Source organism: Delphinapterus leucas, chromosome 20 (assembly GCF_059928025.1).
Source record: "Delphinapterus leucas isolate spDelLeu-1000000601 "Yukka" chromosome 20, BTC_Dleu_Yukka2, whole genome shotgun sequence".
In the NCBI taxonomy this organism is placed as follows: Eukaryota; Metazoa; Chordata; class Mammalia; order Artiodactyla; family Monodontidae; genus Delphinapterus; species Delphinapterus leucas.
The window spans coordinates 26,825,487-26,846,087 of NC_143148.1; the positions used below are offsets into that span (position 1 = coordinate 26,825,487).

Below are 20,601 nucleotides of genomic sequence, written 5' to 3' on the forward strand. Positions count from 1 at the left end.
CATCACTTGATCAAGACACAGGGGTTGACTCCCCCTCCAACCCCTAGTCTGTGGGGGAAATCCCACTGGTGCAATGGGACGTAAGCAAAACTCTGCAAGAAAATAAAATGCATTTTAATGAATTCGGCCACACCACATTCCGTGGGGAAGGGGGGACTGATAAAGCTGGAACTGCTGCTGCAGGTACACACAGACATATGAGGCGGAAGTCACAGGCACATGGTGTCAGCCCCGAGAGCACACACGGGCGTAAACGAGGGGCACTTGAGAAGGGGCTGCAGGGTTCCCAGCCCAAACCATCCCAAGGGCGGTCGTTTCCTTTGTTCCCCCTCCACCCCTGGATTTGCCCCAAGTTCGCTCAGGACCCTGGGTGATGGCCTGACGGCGTGGTGATCAGAGATGGGGCCAGGACCCAGATAGCCACAGATCTCAGAGCCTAGTGGGCCCTTAAATCCCCTGTGGCGTGTGCGGACGGGGCCTCCACGGACACCCTATGTGGCCCGCCCTCCCCAGGGACAGGGGCCACCCCCGCACTAGGGGTTGGCCATTTCTGGAAAAAAACAAAGGCAAACCGGACACAGCAAATTAAACCAGTGAAGTTTCCCAAGACACGGCGGGGGTTGAACGGAGCCAGCCTGAGCAGGGAGTGAATTCCATGGCTCAAGTTTCGTGTTGGGTGGATTTAAGACTTAATAATGAATGAAACGGACCGCAGGCTGCTACGGGCAGGGGAGAGACAAACAAAAGCTCAGACTCGACTGCACTGACCTTGCTCTTCTAACCCCCAAGGAAACAGACCACGGCCCCCGCCTCCCCGGCCCGCAGCCAAGCCAGCTTAGTCTTCGGAAAGTCCACCTCACAGGTGGAACCCAGAAATTCTTGGCCAGAGGCAGCCGAGACCCTCTAGAAGGGAAAGGCATGGGGACCACATTCCGAGGCTGGGCAGGCACCGGCACACACACCTGCATGCATAAACACACACACACACAGGTCACACGTCACTCCCACAACTCACATGTGAACTCCAACACACCAACACACGCTCACACACATGCAGTCATACACACACTCTTACCCACACACAGTCACACACAGTCACATACTCTCACACACACACAAACATATCCATTCCCCTGCAATCACTCCCACATGCACACACAAGCTTGAACACACACGCACTCACCGGCAGACACAGACACACACACCGTCACGGAGGCACGGCTCAGACCGGGGGCCCCACACCCCCAGGCTCTCACAGCTGCCAACCCCAAGACTTGGAGAGACAAGCAAGGCCGGCTAAAGGGTCTTTCGGGGTCACTCAGAGCCTGCTCCTAGGGTCCACGCACCACCCTGGTGCCCGCCCGGGGCCTCTGGCCCCGACCGTGTGAAGATCTGCCTGACCCCAGCTGGCACCGCTGGCAGAGCTCTGCCTGGAAGGATGCCACTCTCCAAAGCTCCCGGCCCAGAGTCCTGCATCTCCCAGCAGCCTCCCTGCCTCTGAAGCCCAGTCACCCAACCCAGAGCAGGGTGCCTCCCAAAGTGAGGGCGCCCACTCCCCTGGGAGCCTCACATTACAGGGCCTTCGGATGGGAAGGACGCGGGGCTGCCAGCTCCTCAGATGAGATGCGGCGGGAGGCGCCCCGGCCCCTGCCGGGTAATTCCCAGCTCTTGCCAGCTGGGCTACGCGGGGTGCAGACAAAGGGACCCAAGGGAGGAGACGGCTGGAGCTGGGGCAGCTGAGGGATGTGCTCGGCCCCCACCCCCTGGCCGGGCTCCACCAGCTTTTTATTATTTTGATGTCTTAGCTCAGACTCACGCAAGCTGCCACAGAGCCCTTCCTGTGTACCTCTGCTAAGGGCTGTTCTAACCACGAAGGAGGCGGGAACCAGGGCCCCTCCCACTGTACAGATGAGGAAACTGAGGCACAACCACAGTGACGTCCCCCAGGGAAGGACAGCACCAGGCCTGTCCACAGTCAGGCCCCTTGACACAGGTCAGTCGTACAAGACTACACCTGAGTAGGTGAGACCAGGAGAGGGACCCCCGTGTCAAGCTCCCATGCAGTCAGGGGCTGCCTCTCCTTTGAGCCCTGACAGGACCACCAGAATGGCCCATCGTCTGCATTGCAGGGAGGGGCCCCCGAGGCCCGGGAGGTACAGAGGCTGGCTGGAGCTCGCAGGGCCGACAAATGGAAGACAGGCCAGTTCATGGGTGGCGGGGGGCAAGGAAGATGCCTTGCCAGAAAGACCAAGCCCGGACACGTCTTTCATTCACGTTGTCTGAGGATGGGAGCAGACACGTGCACTCGAACCCTGCTCCGCCATTCATCTGTCCACCCCACAAGCGTTCCTCTAAACACCCAGAGTCAGCTCACACATCTGCAAACAGGGACGTGTTGTGAGGGGAGGATGAGAACACGCAATGTGAAGAAGCACTCTTATTCCATTTACATGAACTGTCCAGACCAGGCACATCTGTAGAGACAGAAAGCAGATTAGTGATTGCCTGAGGCCAGAGGAGGGAGCAGGGATTGACTGCAAATGGGCAAGAGGCATCCTTCTGAGATCATGGAAATGCCTGAAAGCTGGATTGCGGGGAGGACTGCACAGCTCTGTGAATTTACTTAAAAGTCACTGAACTGCTCACTTAAAACAAATGAATGTTATGATATGCAAATTATACTTCAATAAAACTGACAAACAAAATCACTATTTGGCCAGTAATAATAATTAGCACAAATGAGTACCACTAGTGCTAATAAAATTAGCAGCTACATCTAGTCAGCACGTCCCAAGTGCCCGCACTGTGCTAAGTGCTTCTATTACCACAATTAATCTCTTTTCATCCTCCCATTGGTAACATCCCATTTTTGAGATGAGGAGGCTGAGGCTCGGCAAGGTGAGTAACTTGCCCTGAGTCACACAGCCGGATGCCCCAGTTGTGTTTGACCAGGACTGTGGGGTCTACTCTCACCCTGCTCCACCTGCAACCCCACCCAATCTTTGAGGAGAAGAAGCAACCTGCCCCAGCACCACAGTCCCTGAGGTTCATTGCGGGGCCGCCTGGCTGGCTTTATTTTTCTGCAAACAAGTCTCAAAACTAAAGCAAAGCACATTATTCTGGGAACAACAAACTGAGCAACTGCTGAGATTATAATCATCTGAATTGAAACGAAAATAAGGCTCCTTAAACTGAAAAGATCCAATCAGGGGAAATGGGCATGTTGACAAATAAAGACCCAACTCAGATTGCCCTGTTTAAAGCCTTTTACCTTAACAACGTTTAACCTTGACTGCTGCCGCCCCATCTCCTCCAAATGCATTTTGTTTGGGGGGCACTTAGCTTACTCTTCTAGGAGCAGACTGGAGAGACGACTGGGGCCAGCACACTCAGGATGGATGGGCAGGGAGGTCGGCAGATGAAGGGGGGGTCCTTTTCTTACAGCGGCAACACTCCCCTCATGCTGACTGTTAGACGTCACACAGTGCAGCCGGTGCAGCACACACCCTCAGGCAGATGTGCAGAAAGGGAAGGGGTGCAGAAACAGGATGAAGGCAACCCCAAGGTCCCCTTCAACTTGAATGTTTCAGAACTCAGGGAGAAGGTAGTTTCAAGGAAAGTCCAGCTCGACCAACCACCTTTTCATGTCCAAGTGAATGCTTTGATAGAGTCTACTATGTGCCAGGCACTCTTTTAAAAGCTTTACATGTGTTAACTCATTCAGTCCTGTCAACAGCCCAATGAGATAGGCACTATTATTATTATTTAATATTTCCCTGATCAGGTGAGAAAACTGAGGCACAGAGAGGCTGAGTAACTTGCCTAAAGCCACACAGCTTGCAGGCAGGAGAGCCAGGATTCAAACCCAGTTAGTTGGTTCTGAGTCGGTGCTTTCACGCACCATGCTACCCTGCCTCTCTCCTTTGGGAGGGAGCACTGTCACATGAGAATATCAAGAGGGAAACCCAGTGACTAATGCCAGATCCTTGGCCTCCCCCTCCCGCTAGAATGAGTAAAAAGAAATATAACAAAATAAATAGAAAAATCACTTTCAAAAAGGAAATTAAAGTCATTTAAAAAGGATTAATCCTGGGGCTTCCCTGGTGGCGCAGTGGTTGAGAGTCCGCCTGCCAATGCAGGGGACACGGGTTCATGCCCTGGTCTGGGAAGATCCCACATGCCGCGGAGCGGCTGGGCCCGTGAGCCATGGCCGCTGAGCCTGCGCGTCCGGAGCCTGTGCTCCGCAACGGGAGAGGTCACAACAGTGAGAGGCCTGCGTACCGCAAAAAAAAAACAACAAAACAAAGGACTAATCCTGAAAAAAGGCCTGATAGGAAATGGGTTATATGGGGCTTTTGCAGTCTGCTGCAGGAAGAGAATGAAAATAGGCATAAAAGAGGGGAGGAATTTCGATAAAAACTCAATTATGTAGAAAAAAGAACATTAACTGGGCTTCGGGACACATCAGCGGCAGAAAGAGTCAGGTGGACCCCAAGCTCACATGGCCACACTTGGTGAATTCCACAGGCTGAGGCCACAGCCGTGACAACGTGGCCTCAGACACACCTTGTCTGGGCAGAGCAGAGTGGCCGCCACCCAGGATGGCTGGGACCCTCAGCTCCACGCCCCTCCAGTCACAGAGAATCAAGGTCGGGGCTGCCGAGGAAGCACCTGGATGCAGGAGAGAGAGTAGCTAGCCCACAGGCCCAGAGGAGTGAGCGGAAAGGGGGACCTTCCTGCAGCGAGGGGCACAGGCTGAGGAGGGAGGGAGCCCTCTGTCACTGAAGTTGTGCTAGAGGAATAAACGGCTCTGAAAAGAACAGTGAGGGGGAAGGTGTAAACAGCCAATGCCCAGGCAGCTCCAGGTTTCTAGGACATCCCTGGGATGGGCAGGTCCATTCAAGTGAATAAAAATGACCACAAGCCTCCAGAGGGGACAAAAGCTGAGCGGTCCCAGGAGTGAAGTTTCCAAGTCCACAAGTGCCCCCAGTGTGGGGTACTGTGCACTCGAGTGCACCCCACCTGGGCGCTGCCCCATGGATAGTCCAGACCATGCACAGCAGGCAGACTTGGGACAACCAAGGGGCCTGGGGGAGACACGCCGGGGCAGAGGAAAGAGCGCTGGACAGAGAGTCCAGCAGGAGACCTGGCCCTCGGCTGCCTCCACGTAATATGGGAAGTTGGAATTTGAGCCTCAAGAGTCCCCTGTGGGTGAATATAAAAGTCATTTTGGACAATATTCCAATCATCCAGATTGTTTCCATAATAGCCACAAAAAGGCTCGACGATTCCTCACGAAGCCCCAGAAGGTCTCCTTGCTATTCACCCAATTCCATGGGAAAATGAAAATTGCTATGGAGGCAAGTTCCCTCCCCACAAGACAAAGCTCTACGGTGCTCCAGGTAGAGCCTCCCCTCTGTCCCCGTTGGGAATTCCAGGAATGGGAATAACTGTGGCCCGACCCCAGACTCAGGAACCATCTACGCCAATCCCGCTTGATATAGAGGAAGAAGCTGAGGCCCAGAGAGAGAAGAAAGCTTCCAGGGACAGTAAATTGTTAGTGGTCACCTCGAATACTGTGTTCAGGAGGATTCTGAGGCCCTATCTGGGCTCAGAAGAAATGAGTGCTGAAATCAATTGCTAATGTCTGCCACGAGCAGAGGAGTGCACAAGTGGAATGTTCAAAGAGCGGGGAGCAAATTGGAGGAGGAGGTCTCCTGATTCCCAGTGCTAGCGAAGAAGCTTTTAACATCAGGTTTTCTCTTTCAAGAAGGGAACTGTGCATCCCCTCTGAAAAGGAGGCTTTAGGGCAGGATCACCAAAATCCTGTTGTTCAAGCAGAGACAACAGCATTTGACAGGTACTGTGGAGCTGTGTTGTAGTCTAGAGAGGGGTCTCCAGCCAGGGATAAGGGTCAGCTGATGGTGAGGTCCACCCAAAGTGGGCACAAAGCAGCCCGGGCATCCTGGGAGGGCAGATCAATGCTCCCCAGAGCCCGAGGTGACAAAAGCTGCAAGACATGAATGTGCTTCAGGACACACCACTGACTGCACTTCCCACAGAGGCAGCCAGAACCAGACAGGTGGCTTCCAGACATGAAATGATGCAAATTCAGCTGGAGCAACATCTGGGTGAATTGCTGATCTCTTCTTAGGAAACTTCAAATCTCTACCCATCTGTCTCCCTGTGCTCCCTGTAAACCTGGTGCAGCAGAGGGATCTGTGGGGAGCCTGGATCTGTGACGAACTCGGTCCCAGAGGCCACTCTGTTGCTGGGAGGGTGGGAGTGCTTCTGCCTCTGTGACATGGCTGGACTGGGCAATCTCTGAGGCCTTTTCCTGGGGCTGCTTCCAGTAAACTGTGGTGTGAGCTTCCTGAGAGGCCCAGCACAGTTAACCCCTGGACCAGAGTGGGGTCCTGGATCCCACGGTATGAAGGCCCAGTAGGAGACAGAGGCTGCCAGGCCAGAGCTCCCGGCTGGGTGGGGCATCCTCACTGTCTACATGCCTACCAGGGACTCATCCAGACTCCAACTAGGCCCAGGGGGGGCCCACCGACGAGAAGGCGACAAGAGTGCCTGCCCTGGTCCTTACCTCCTACCAGGTGACAAAGCTGGCCATCCATCCCAGAATACTCCGCAACTCAGTTATATGCACACATGTAGGATCGGTGCAAGGGGGAGGGGAGGCAAGAGGAAGTTAACGGGCCATCACTCATCTTATTTAACACAGACGGGGAAACAGAGACCACATAGCAGGAGCAGACAGATCCAGAACTAAACTCATAAAAACCACAGTAGTTACTACTTATGGAACATTTTCTATAAACCAGATCCTTTGCCAGCATTTTCTCGTTTGATTCTCACAATATCGCTATGAGGTAGGTGCTATTACATCCCCTTCTTTCTAACCGTGCAAACTGAGGCTCCAAGAAGGAAAGCAACTTTCTGAGCACATGGAGTTAGCAAGTGGCAAATGTACCACTACCGCCACCCCAAATCCACTCACTAACCACTAGACTACACTGCCTCTCCAGGCCCTGAGTGCCGGTTCAGGGCCTGCCCCACTGCAGAAGCTGCTCAGTGCCAACCCCTACAACTCAAGGACAGCCAAGAAGAGGTCCTCATACTTTATAACCCCACCCGCCACAAAGACAAAGGCATGTCCCAAAGTGGGCAGAGTCGGTGGCTGGCTTTACCAGGCTGGATTACCCGAGGCTGGCTCTGATGCCAAGCACCAATGAATGTAGCTGGTCTCTTGCCTCACTTGGTGGCAGGCAGAGCAGGATGCTTAAAAAATCTGTGCAGAGCTTGTGGTAGGCAAGGTAATGCCCCCCCCCACAACAAGACGTTCATATCCTAATCCCCAGAACCCAGGAATATGTTACATTACGTGGCAAAGGTGAATTAAGGTTGCAGATAGAATTAAGGATGCCAATTAGATGACCTTCGGATAAAGAGATTATACTAAATTACCTGGGAGAGCCCAATGTAATCACAAGGGCCCTTAATGCAGACGAGGGAGGCAAAAGAGGAAGTCAGAGTGATACAATTGCTGGCTTCGAAGATGGAAGGGGGCCACAAGCCAAGGAATGTGGGCAGACTAAAAATGGGAAAGGCATGAAAACAGATTCTCTCCAGAGCCTTCAGAAAGGAACACAGCCCTGCGGTTTTAGCCCAGTGAGGTCCATGTCAGACTTCTGATTTACAGAACTATAATATAATAATTTGTTCTTGTTTTAAGCCGGTTAAGTCCATGATAATTTGTTACAGCAGCAATAGGAAACGAATACAGATATCGGTACCAGGAGAGGGGTGATGTTATTACAAATACCTGAAAAGTGCGGAAGTGGCTTTGGAATTGGGCAGTGGGCAGTGACTAGAAAAATTTTCAAGAGTGTGGTAGAAAAAGCCTCTATTACCTTTAAAAGATTATTCATAGAAAAACTGACTCTGTTAGTGAAGACTCAAAAGGAAGTAAGGGGTACGTTTGAGAAAAAACCTAAGTCACCACAAAAAATACCTAAATCGTCACAAACAAACGGATAAGAGAAACACGAACATTAAAGGCGCTGACGGCGAGGGCTTAGAAGATGAGGAACTTGATACTGGAAACTGGGAGGAAGGGATACTTGCTGTACGGTGCCAGGAAGCTTCAGGGAATCATGTCCCACAGTGACGTGGAAAACAGGACTGGTGATAGATAAGAATGGATATTTAGCTGAGGGGGTTTCCAAGCAACATATTGAAGGCATGGCCTGTTCTCTTCTTGCTGCTTGTAGTGGAGAGGAAAGAGGTGGATTGAGAGAAGAACTGTTAAGCAAAAAGGACCAGGGATTGATGATTTTGGAAATTCTCAGCCTAACCGAATTGCAAAAGACATTATAATTAAGAGGTTCACTATCAACAAATCACACTCTGGGGGAGACTGAGAGTGTGATTATACATTTTGCTAATATCGCCGAAGAATCAAAAGGCTGGGACACTCAGTCACACAAAAGACTCTCTGAAGATATTAAGAATGTGACTCACATATCCTCTATGTCAAACCAGAGAGCATCTAGAAATTTGGGGGCGTTGCCCTGGAGCCATCCCAGAAGAAGCCAAAAGTAGAGATCAGATTATCTAGGGAAAAAATCTATGTAGGGACCTCTTGTCTAATGGTGTAGATCCCCCATGACATACACAGGAGACCCACAAGCTTCTTGAAAAGTTTATACCAGCAGAAACACTGCCAGCTTGGACCAAAAAGGAGATGGAAGAAGGCTGAGGAACGCCCCCCCCACAAATTCTAAGGCAGGAAACAGGCTAATAAAATTACTCAGCTGCAAACATGTGATAATTTCCATTTAAAAAAGGAAAAAAAAAAAAAGATAGTTCAGAGGGCAAAGCCAGAGAGTAGAACTTTGAGCCCAGAGGGTGGTACCATGAGCCACAGTGGATGAGATCACTACTGGACTAGGTTCAGATTCTGGCACTGAATAAGCATAGGGATGTATGGAGAGGCAAGTACACCCATCCCCTCTTGTTCTTTCATTTTCCCAACTCTTGAGAGCGGGAATCTGATGAATTGGTCTCTAAGAGGCTTTGTAGCTCTAAGAGTCTGTGATCAACTAGTGATGGCTTCCCTGGGTACAGGAATGAGGAATGCCAGAGAGTAGGTATCCCAGCTTCCGGCTGGATATCTCCCGGCTTGTGTTCTTTCCCTCGGCGCATATTTGTTGAGTCTGCTCTATATGCCTGGACCTCTGAGGGTTGCAGAAGGTACCTAGCATGCTTAGGTTTCTCTGCTCTTGTCTGCCCAACCTCTCTGTCAATTAGTCACCGTCTCAAGTTTCAACTCTAAACCAACGCTTTGCCACTTTGAAGCACTTTATTTTTATTATTATTATTTTTTGCAGTACGCGGGCCTCTCACTGTTGTGGCCTTTCCCGTTGCGGAGCACAGGCTCCGGACGCGCAGGCTCAGCGGCCACAGCTCACGGGCCCAGCTGCTCCGTGGCATATGGGATCTTCCTGGACCGGGGCACGAACCCGTGTCCCCTGCATCGGCAGGCGGACTCTCAACCACTGCGCCACCAGGGAAGCCCTTGAAGCACTTTAAAAGAGGGGGGAAAAAACCTTTCATGTAAGCAGTAGTCAGTCGTGCATGTAGATATTTGATTTCCCTAAAGGGACATTTGAGGGTATGGTGTAAAGGTTGGAGGCCCAGCCCCTGAGAAATCAAGAGTCCACCCTGAGAAGAAAGGGGAAAAGGCAGCTGGAGAGTCTTTCCTCAGAGGTAGGCCAAGGAGCCTCCTAAAGGATACCAGGAGCTGACATGGCTCCACCTAAAATCTTGAATTAGAATTATGCTTTTAGTAAAAATAACAGCGATTTGTATTCACCCTTCCCTGCTCCAGGGAGCTCAGAGTGCCTTTGCAGCTATGATCTCATCATCACCAGTGAGGCCACAGACAGGGAAAGCAGGGATCATTCTTTCAGTTTGGGAATCAAAATTAAGCAGGTTGGGCGGGGGTGGTGCTCAAGGGTCAACAGGCAGCATGAGGGTGGAGGCTGGCATGCAGAGGTCAGTGGCCCCAAACTGAGAGGAGGAGCTGGCCCTGGTGGGTGAAGGGTGGGGTCCTATTCTTTGACCCACCTCTAAGGGACACTTGGCACATATCCTTGAGGGCCCACAGACCTCCCAACAGACTGAAAGCCATGGCCCGGCATGCCTTTTTCTAGCTGTCTCTAGGGGCTGCTGAAATGCCACCTGACAGCAAACGACTGCCATCCAGGCCCTTAATAAACCTTCCGGGGAACCAAAACCATCAGCATTATTTTGAAGAGACTCAATCAGTCTCAAGGAGACATCAGCCACTGGGAGACAGCAGAACCATATTTTGAGAGTATGGGCTCGCTTAGACTGAGCTGCCACTCATTGGCTGTGTGACGGTTGTCAAGTCACTGCACCTCTCTGAGCCCCCATTTCCTCAACCATAGGATGGGGATAATAAGAGTGTCTACCTTACAAAATGGGTAATGTGTATATGCTGCTAAGCATTCAATAAATGAAGGAGGTTACTAGTGGAACTTATACTATTTTCATTAATTGTAAATCCCATCAACTGTATGGCATTTAAAATTTTACACAGCATTTTCACACCCATTATCCCTTTGACGTTGGAGCAGCTCCTCATGGTTGAGGTAGTGGTGGTGGTTGTTATTTCCATATTACAAGCAAGCAGGGCGCCACACACCCAGGGATCCTGGGATGGAACCCAGCATCCCACCCAGCCTGTGTCCCTCTTTCACACTCAGAGGATCTGGGTTTACACAGTAAGCTGCGTGGTCAACCCCACGGATGAGGAAACAGAACAGAGAGGTTAGATCAAACCCCGATGTCACGGAGCAGATGGTAAATGGAAAAGCTGGGACTGGACTCCCAGCGGGACTGAGAGAGATGATGACCTGAGTAGGGGGACACAGATCACCGTGACTGTCCTCTCACCAGATGGTCTGGGGACCACCCAGTTATCAGTTGTTTTGTAAAAACGCCAACATTTAGAAATCAAGAACACTCAACGGTTTTTAAAACATCCACTTCTGAGTTTTCTGGAAGGAGACGGCAAAGACCTGGAGACACAGGACCTGCATTTGGTGCAGCCATGACAGACCAGAGCTGCAGCTCCCCATTAGAACCGGGTGCTCACTCTCCTGTTTGTCCAGACCCACAAGGCTCCCTTCCTCATTATGAGGTGTCCTGGGCCCCAAAGGCACTTGTGTTTGCTTGGCAGCTGAGTCCAGCAGCTGGACTTAGGAGCCTTAGACTCCCAGCTCCATCAAGTTAATGAACCTCCTCAGCTGTACAGAAGAAACCTGCCTCAGTTTCCTCATCTGTAAAATGGGAATAATAATAATAGTCCCAATTATAGAGTTGCTATGCAGATGAAATAAGTGAATATTTGTAACAGGTTATATATGAGAAATGCTCTATTAGATAAAAATAGTCACTGGCTACTGGCTCCCAGCTCAACATAAGGTCACAGGGCAGACAGAGAAAGGGAGAGAGAGACAGGCAAGAGAGGCAGGCAATGGCCGTGATGGTTTGAATGGGCACAAGGCAGTGAGGGGTCCCACCTCCCTGAGTTCTGATTAACAACCAGGAAGGTCTAAGTTAAGGACAAGCAGTTACCCCCCTACAGAAGATGATTTTCTAAGCAAAAGACACTCAACCTGCATAAAGGCCCATCGGGCCCTTGCCATTTACAATCCCAGGACATCAGAGAGGAAAGAAGCCTACAAGAGCCCCCAGCCCAGCCCCCTCATCGTATAGACAGAAAACTCAGGCACCAGCAGCCTCACTGGCGCTTGGACCCGGGTCTCCAGGCTCACGGTAGAGGGCGTGGGGGATGAGGCCTGACTCCCAGAGCACCCCTGCCCCTCACCCACTAGGCTGCCATCCCAAAGGGCTGCTGGACACCCAGGACAGGAAGGGGACATCTGCCTTTCCCCTTGAAGCCTCTGACCCCACAGAACACACAGCCTGCCCGGCTACTCCATCCCTTAGACAAATTTACTTAGCACTGATACTGAAAATGCAATTGAGCTTGAGTTTTATTGCAGAAATTAAACATACCAGGAAAAAAAAAAATAGAGCACTCGTCAACTCACCCGAGAGCTGGCGGTGATCAAATCTAGCTAAGGTGGAGTGTCACGATAGGCTCCTGCCAGGGAAGAAGGGCCCCAATATTCCCCCATGAGCCCCAAAGATGGGGCTCTTGTTACTAGCAGAGGGGCTCTGGAAGGCTTTTCCATCAGCCCCCTGGCCGGGCCCCCTGCACTCCCGGACCTCACCCCACCAGCCTCCCACCGTCGCGGCTGCAGAGAGTCTCCGAAGTCACCTCCATGAGCTTTCACGAAATGACACCACCAAGGGCCGGAGCAAAGGGCTCTCTGCTTGACTCGAGAGAAAGCAAGATGCTTTCGGGGTTGAATCACTGTTTTTCTTTCCTCCCTTTGGAGATCGGCAGAGCCCACATTCGGCCGTGTTCGTGGACCTGGGACTGGAAACAGCTGCGCTCTAATTACATGTAAAGTGTACCAAAACATCCTTTTTATCACAGACTGGAAATCTGTTAGCATCTGTCTCTCCTTTGTTTCTTCCACAAGATACAAGCTTGTTTCTACATTTTTCTCACCTGTAGCGGTGATTAAAATTCATTATAAATGAAAGGAGTGAACAGAGAAACAAGTTCCTCTGTGTACCCTTCTAAACTCAAATTAGAAACAGCTGTTTGCTAATTCATGCAGCGATGTTTTGTCGTGCTCTGTGAATCAATAATAACTCACCTTATTGCTGCAGAAATTTTTGGATAATCCATATATTTAATTCGGCGTCGGGTTCTCCAGGCAGGAATGTGGTGGCAGAACATCCCAGCTGACCTCAGGTGGGCACGAGGGGACTCTGGTTCACTCCCTGGTGACGTCCACGCTGCCCCGGCAAAGAACCCCAAACTCGGAGGCACCTAGCACCTCTACCCTAGACACGGGTCCTGGCAGGACCAGAAGGAAACCCCGAAACAGTCTCCTTATCTCCTCCCCTCCCTGGAACCAGCCAAAAAAAAAAACCCAACTCTGATTAAACGCAAACCACACACATCCTCCAGCCACTGGAGGGAACAGCAAAATTAAACCTCTAATTGGTACGCGGAACAATTTAAAACTATTAAGTATAGGTGAAGCTTTTCTGTAAGAAAATACTCCTTTGATTAGGATTAAGTTTATTTGGATAGCATTCTTCCCTTCCCTACGTTATAGCTGCAGATGTCAGAGTTGCAGTCTGGAAGTCCTCGAATTTTCTGAGAAGTGTTCAGGCATCTCCTCAGCCAACTTCAGAGGAAAGCGTATGTGGCATCCAGAGCTGCAACCCTACCTGAAGCTCTGAAAGGGAGAGGATATTCTTTCTCCTTTGTGGGGAGGGAGGTGAGCAACACGTTCAGAGGCCCATACTGCCACCACGGCACGCCCGGCCTGATCAGCAGGGGCTCTTCCTTCAAGACACTGCCCCCAGGAAGCCTTCCCTGACTCCCTCTGCCACCACTGGTGCCCTTCCCTGACCTTGGGGGCACTGCCACTTTTTACCCTGCACTGTGGCACTTGGCATCACTGTCTATTTTGAGTCCTTGGGGAGCCCCTGTGTCCCCCCTCATTCTTTCAGGTCTGAAACATAGTCACACTGAGCCACTTTTTGAACCTCAGACTGGTATCACTGCCCACGGCCCAGTCCCACCCTGCAGCCACCAACCACAGAGCCCCCCGTGAGTGCCAGGCACGGCGCCAAGCTCTTCATAAGCTTTACCTCATTAAATCCCCACCTCCATCCTACATGGTGCCCACCATCATTTTCCCCGTTTTACAGATCAGACACCTGAGACTCAGAGAGGGCAAGGGCCCCGAGTTTCACAGCAGGTAGTGGAAAGAGCCTGGAATGATCCCATATTTCTCCAGAAAGCCATCAAACTAAGGAGACAGCAGTCCAGTGCGTCCAAGGGGTCTAGGGAGCTTTCCCTTGGGGGAGGCCCGGACAGCTTCCTCCCGGGCAGGATCAGGGAAGTGTGAGCAGGGAGGTGCCATATGCTGGGAGGCAGGGGCACTCAAATTGTGCTTTGAGGAAGGAGGAGGCTCTGCACTGACCCGCGTCCCCCAAACGTGGGATGTGCACCATCATTAGAACCCATGGTGACTTAGGGGGCAGCCTAACACTGACGCACAAAGTGAGAAAGTTCGTGCCCCTTCAATTCCCTTTTCAGCCATCAGGCAGAGAAGGACTCCACTTGGTGCCGTGTCCTTAATTTCTCTCTAACGTTCCAACAAAGAGAGAATAGACCCCAAGGCTCAGGGTTTTCAGAATGCCAAAGCTCTGGCTGGAATAACTTGAACATGGGCTTTTCTTTGGGTCTGTTTTCAATTTACTTTTAAGGTCACTGCCTACTTACAGCAAATGATACTGATTTTCCAGTGGCAGAATTAAGTAAATAAATTAAAGTACAAAAAGAGGACTTAAAGAAAAATACTAGGTAAATCATAGCACCAGTGATACGGAAATCTTGCAAAAATTATGGCAGAGGGATACAAATGACCAAAGCCTGGGACATCCAGTGTAGAAGTGAGCGTGGAAGTTGGAAATCTCAGGAACAGCAGGCTGAAGTCTGCGTGGTCTCTCCAGGGCTTTGCCCCTGCAATGATTTTTCAGCCCCAGCTCCTCCAGGGAGAAGACGTGAGAGACGGTGCCAGGTAGGGCCTGGGAGCTGAGGCTCAGGAATAGCCGTCCTAAGAGCCTGCTGCCACACCCGGCCCCACTCAGCAGCCCTCCACCCCTCAGGCCATGCCCCCCAGTCCCCAGAGACCTGGCTTAGCTCTGCGCTCACAGCAATCAGGGCAGGTGGCAGGGGGAGGTCACAGGCAGGGCATCTGGGCGAGGCCTGAGACAGATTCAGGAGGTCTCAGTGCTCCCTGAGGGAGGGAGGCCCCGGAGAGAATCAGAGCTCATCCACACAGGAGCTGCCGCCTCCCCTCCAGGTCTGGTTGGCCCCAAGCAGAACACAGCAAAACCCACGGCACTGGGCCGGGGCCTCTCCCAGCGGGCTGGACCAGCACCTTGGTTCTGGGGCTGCTTCCAGCCCCAAGCAGCTGTGTGACCTTGGGAAAACCCCTGGCCTCCGGGCTCTCCTCAGCTCATTTACAGAACGCAGCTTGTATCCTGACTTTCTTACTGGAGGTGTGGACAGAGGAAGTATTCAATGAAGGTAAAGAATGTGAATAAATAACCAGATTCGTATAATAATTTTCACAAAACCCAGTATCAGAGAAAACCACATGGTGCTTCTAACCTAGAACTTGAAGCGTCTAACGTAGATCTTAAAGACATGGAAAGATGATTAATAAGTATGTTATATTTCATATTAAATATGGACATACATGCCTATAACATATGGATAATAAATGACATTTATTATGTGCTAGACATTTCTTGTTTGCTCCATGTCACACGTTGTCTCATTTAATATTCACAACAGTCTGACGAGTTATTCTTGCCAGCCCCCATTCTGCAGATGAGAAAACTGAGGCTTACAAAGGTTAATTAACACTTCCAGGGTCCTACAGGTCAGAAATGGCCGAGCTGGGCTTTGAATATGGGTCACCTGACCTCACAGGCTGTGCTTTTAATCACCCTGAGATACTGTGTGTGCGAGTCACCATATGGGAGTGAAGGAAACTGAGTGGGTGACACCTGCTCAGAAGCAACAACATCCCCGCCCCCCACCTCCGGAGCCAGCTTCACTTAGAGCCCAGGCTGGATGCCCAATCAAGAACCCCGGGAGGATGTCAGGGTCGAGTCCCCATTTTCAGCCCAGACACGTCTTTGGGGACACTCTGCTCGGGCTGGGAGGGTCAGACTTCTGCAGACAAGGCAGGCATGCTGTCTGACCTCTGATCCGCTGTTTTTCACCTCAGTTGAATCCACAGAGAACCAGCTCAAGGATCCCCCCAAGCATCTGGAGAACTGAGGAGCCTCCCACAGCTGGGAGGATGGAAGCTCTCCCCCAAAATACTCGCTGTCTTTGCCCCGTGATGTGTCAGGGGCCCTCTCGGCAATCCCACAAGACCGTCACAGCTTGGTCCCATTGCATAGAACACGCTGGGGATGGAGAGTGGAGGGGCTTTTGCCTCGGCAGGCGCCCCAGGCACGTGCATCACAGCCCTCAGCCGCTCGGTCCAGCCACAGCTGCGGTGGACGGTCTGAGCGCCGGGGCCTGAGGCCCCACCTCAAGCTCTCGCCTCCAGGGCTCTGCCTCTCTCCAGAAGGTGTTCCTCAACCAAAGGGGGACTGGAGCCTGCGGGGCATCTTGCACATACAGGAAGGTTCCAGCTGAATCGAGCCCAGGGGTCCGCAGCCGTGACCTTGACACTCCTCCTCAATACTGACCTTTCCCTTCCCTGCCTCACTCTCCCTGTCCCTCACTCCTGCTTCCTAGAGCACCTACCTCCCCATCGTAGAACCTGGACCCAAGTCCTGGCCTCAAGCTCTCCATTCAGGAAACCCATCCATGACACTTACCTAAGGTGGTGGCACCAGATTCGGAAGCCGAATCCATCCAGTGATTCACCACGCTTGGGTCACCTTCCAGACTTGTGCTCTATTTATTTACTTGCTTACTTTTTCCTTTTTTTTTTTTTTTTTTTTTTGCGGTACGCGGGCCTCTCACTGTTGTGGCCTCTCCCGTCGCAGAGCACAGGCTCCAGACGCGCAGGCTCAGCGGCCATGGCTCACAGGCCCAGCCGCTCCGCGGCATGTGGGATCTTCCCAGACCGGGGCACGAACCCATGTCCCCTGCATCGGCAGGCGGACTCTCAACCACTGCGCCACCAGGGAAGCCCTACTTACTTACTTTTATTACTATCACTCAACTTTGTCCTTTCACCTGCTTTAGTCCTAACAGTGCTACCTACCTGAGTGTAATCCCAAATAATTATCTTGATGAAATCGTGTGTATCATGTTTTGTAATGTCCATTAAAATACAAACATAATTACCTTTTTAAAGATTGCATGAACCATCTAAAATTGGGCTGCCCATCCCTAAAAGTGCCTCAGGCCCCCACTGTGAGGCTCCTCCTCTGGCCTCCACTTCGCACAGGACTGCAGCTCGCTGTGTGCCCCTCGCCCCGCTCCAGGCTGGGAGCGTGCTGTGGGGGGGGGGGGGGGGGTGGCATGGTGTGCCCAGCACAGCACCTGGCCGGAGGCAGGCAGGGGAGAAGAGGAGGGCTGGGCCCCGAAGAGGGGGAAGAGCCCTAGGATTCCCCACCGACGTGCTGGTGCCAGCAGTGCAGCCACTCTGCGGGCCCCACTCACCCTTTATACTCAGCCAGTCTGCGACTCAGCAGAGAAAATTTCAATTTTCCCTGGACTTTCACGTCTCAGCCTCCAGAAAAATTGCCATTGTGGGTTTTGTTGCTGAGCTGTCAACCCTCGATGACTGAGACTGCTCCAGCCCCACCTGGGTTGGGAGGAGATTAACGCAGCCTGGGGAAGGCCCCAAGTGCAGGGGCAGCAGCTGGGGAGGTGGCCACCTGGCCTGGGACCACAGTGTGAAGGAGGAGCCCCCTGTGGCTGGGCTGGCATGACAGGCGCCCCCCGGAGGCGGCTGTGGCCAGGGGCAGTCCCCTGACTCGACTTCCAAGCGTGGGGCAAGGCAGCTGCAGTCCCAGACATCACAACTGGGGCATGCAGTCCCCTGGTCCCTTCTCGGCATCGCGGACCCTTCCCTAGGCACCCCTACCCCCTGCCGCCACCTCTGCTTTTTCAGCCTGAATGGCCACCACGTCCTTATGCCGTAACCAAGCCCTCATCTTACCCTACACTGTGCCTACTGTCATAAATAGACTTGAAAATCATCATAAACTATGTTCACTGAGCACTTACTATATGCCACGCTCACTTTTTTTGTTTACTTATATTATTAAGCATAAATGTTTTGCGTATATTAATGCATTTAAACCACACACAATCCTTTCACTAGACACATTTTACAAATGAGGAATCTGAGGCTCAGAGGCTGAAATAAACCTTTGGGAGTGTCCAGCTGCCACCCTTTGTGCACGTGGGGATACTGAGGACCTGAGGTCTGAGAGAGGGAATTGCCCCAAGGTAGATTCCAGCAGAGCTAGGAGGATCTGATTGCCTGACTCACCAACCTCACAAAATGTCAGTACGTTAGAGGTGGAATTATGGGAACCCTCCCAAAACACACACGCACACACACCCCCGAGGAGGCTGAGAAGGCTGACGTAATGTAGAGGTATAAACAGAGAAAGACCACCCTGTGGAAAGTGATGAATCACCCAGGACCCTTTGCACAATGCATCACCCACGACGTCCTCCCCGCAGGGCGTCTGGGAAGGGGAGACACTGCCCCCAACTCAGCATCCCTGAGGGTGGTGGTGCTATGCCCACAGCCTGCCGGGGCCACTGTCCCCAGCAGGGCTAGCTACCAGCTCATGTCAGCACCAGCACAGAGTAGGTCATCGACATTTGCTGAATGTTCCATGAACGAACAATGGATGAATGAGTGTCTCAGCCAGGTCGTTAGTCAGTGCTGGGTGCGGGGCTGTGAACAAGCTGTGAATTTCCTCCTCCGCCATTCACACTGCATCAAAGCAGCACTTCACTTGTTCATCTTTGCCCAAGAATGTCATTCTTGGGTTATTCTGTGAGGGTCTCCCTACAGGTACTCCTGGCTTAGAGCTGCCCAGAGACAACTCTGAGAAGCCCCAAATTTCTGGATCCCTGCGAGCCCCCACCAGGTGCCTGCCAGTACCTATCTGCTTAATGATTGAATAAATGCGTGAATGAATGAATGAAAGGGTACATTTCAGGTCTTGTCCTAGAGCAAGCGATTGGTAACTATAGCGTGAATAAATGAATGACTAGGATGGATGGATGGATGGATGGACAGATGGAAGGAACGCTAAGCCCAGGGCTTGGTCTAAAGGAGGCTTTCTACCTGTAGTATGAATGAATACCTGAATGAGAGAATGAATGAATGAACGAACCAATGAACGACAGAGCTAATCGCAAAGAAGGTGCCAGGAGTCACTCAAGGAGGTCCCCACCAGGTGGAGGCCCAGGGGTTAGTGGGTGGAGGCTCCAGCTGGCAGCTGAGGGGTTAATGAGTTTGACCACTAGGCTTGACCACCTGGGCCCAGAGGGGCCAACCCCTGCAGAGCCAGGTCCCTGGGGCGTCCACACATTGTGGCAGAATGCAACTAGTCCAGTGTTCAGTGTCGCCCGCATTTGTCATTCTTTCCTTTCAAAGAACCTCTTGGAACCAGGGAGAGAGCAAGGGTATGTAGGGGTAGGGGAGGCGGATGGCAGGGATGGAGGCAGAGCTCAGCCAGCCAGCCTTAGACTGAATCCCTGGAGAAACGGTATTAAAACAAAGGAGACACTGGGAGTGGACAGGAAGGGCTGGGGGTGGGTGGTTACAGGCCTTCTACTTATTCAGACCAGAGCAGAACAAATGAATAGATTTAATACAATAATAAGCTAAGATTCCATGCTCTTAAAGGTACAGCATCAGCAGTGTGATCTGGGGTGGAGTGAAAGGTTTGCATGTTTCTCTGGTAAAACTCGGCAAGTAAATATCTCTTTCCACACAGCACACTGGAGGGTGAGCGGGGGTGTGTGTGTGTGCATGCACCGGTATGCGTGCCTTTCCCCACAAGGGACCTCCAAAACTCACCCAAAATCTCCCTACTGACTACCCAACCCCCACAAATAAGCACACCCTCCCTCTAGGAACACACGGCCAAGTGGCTGCCTTGTAAGTTCTTCTGGGAGGAAGTTAGGCCAGCCAAGCACACACGGGTATCACCCCTTCCTGGCCACCGCCGCCCTGGGTTTCTCCTTCCCTGCCCAAACGGACCAAAAAAATTGATCACTTCCTGTTCATCTTGGGAAACTCCTTGCATTCATTCATTCATTCTCTGAATACTTACTGACACCTACTCTGTCCATGCCAGGCTCTCTCCGAGTGCTGGGCCAGCAGACACACTGGCCCAGGGAGCCTGGTTCCAGGCGCACCAGGAGCGCGTCCAGGAAGGCTCCCTAGCCAGAGAGCTGGGTTCACGTCCCAGCTCCACCGCTGACCAGCTATGTGACCTCGGATCCGTTACCGAACCTCTCTAAGCCTCACCAAGGGGGAAAATGGACAGAGAACACCTTCTGCCTCCTCTGGTTGTGGTGAGGATTAAATAGGATAATCCACTTTGGCCCAGCACTGGGCACACGGGAAATGCTCAATGAATGTGTCATTGCATGTCGTTTCCAGATCGGTGGCAGCAAGAGCAGAGGCCGCTGGGAAGACCCCTGGTTAACCGCAGGGCTCACCGCCTTGGTGGGCCATACCTCCCACTCCCAGTTTGCCCTTCCCATGAGCATCCCCAATTTTCCACATCCTCACACACCATTCGGGGATCTGGGATAAGAGCCACTAACAGCACGTGATGGAAAGAGCTGACCCCACTATCTTAGCACGGAGCCCGTCACGGAACCCAAACATA

At 52.0% G+C, this 20,601-nt stretch overlaps 1 protein-coding gene across 1 annotated transcript in view; it reads right to left on the bottom strand.

Annotated features, from left to right (window-relative positions):
• ZNF423 (zinc finger protein 423) overlaps positions 1 to 20,601 on the bottom strand; it is a 222,523-nt gene that overhangs the window by 139,164 nt on the left and 62,758 nt on the right. The window lies entirely within an intron of this gene.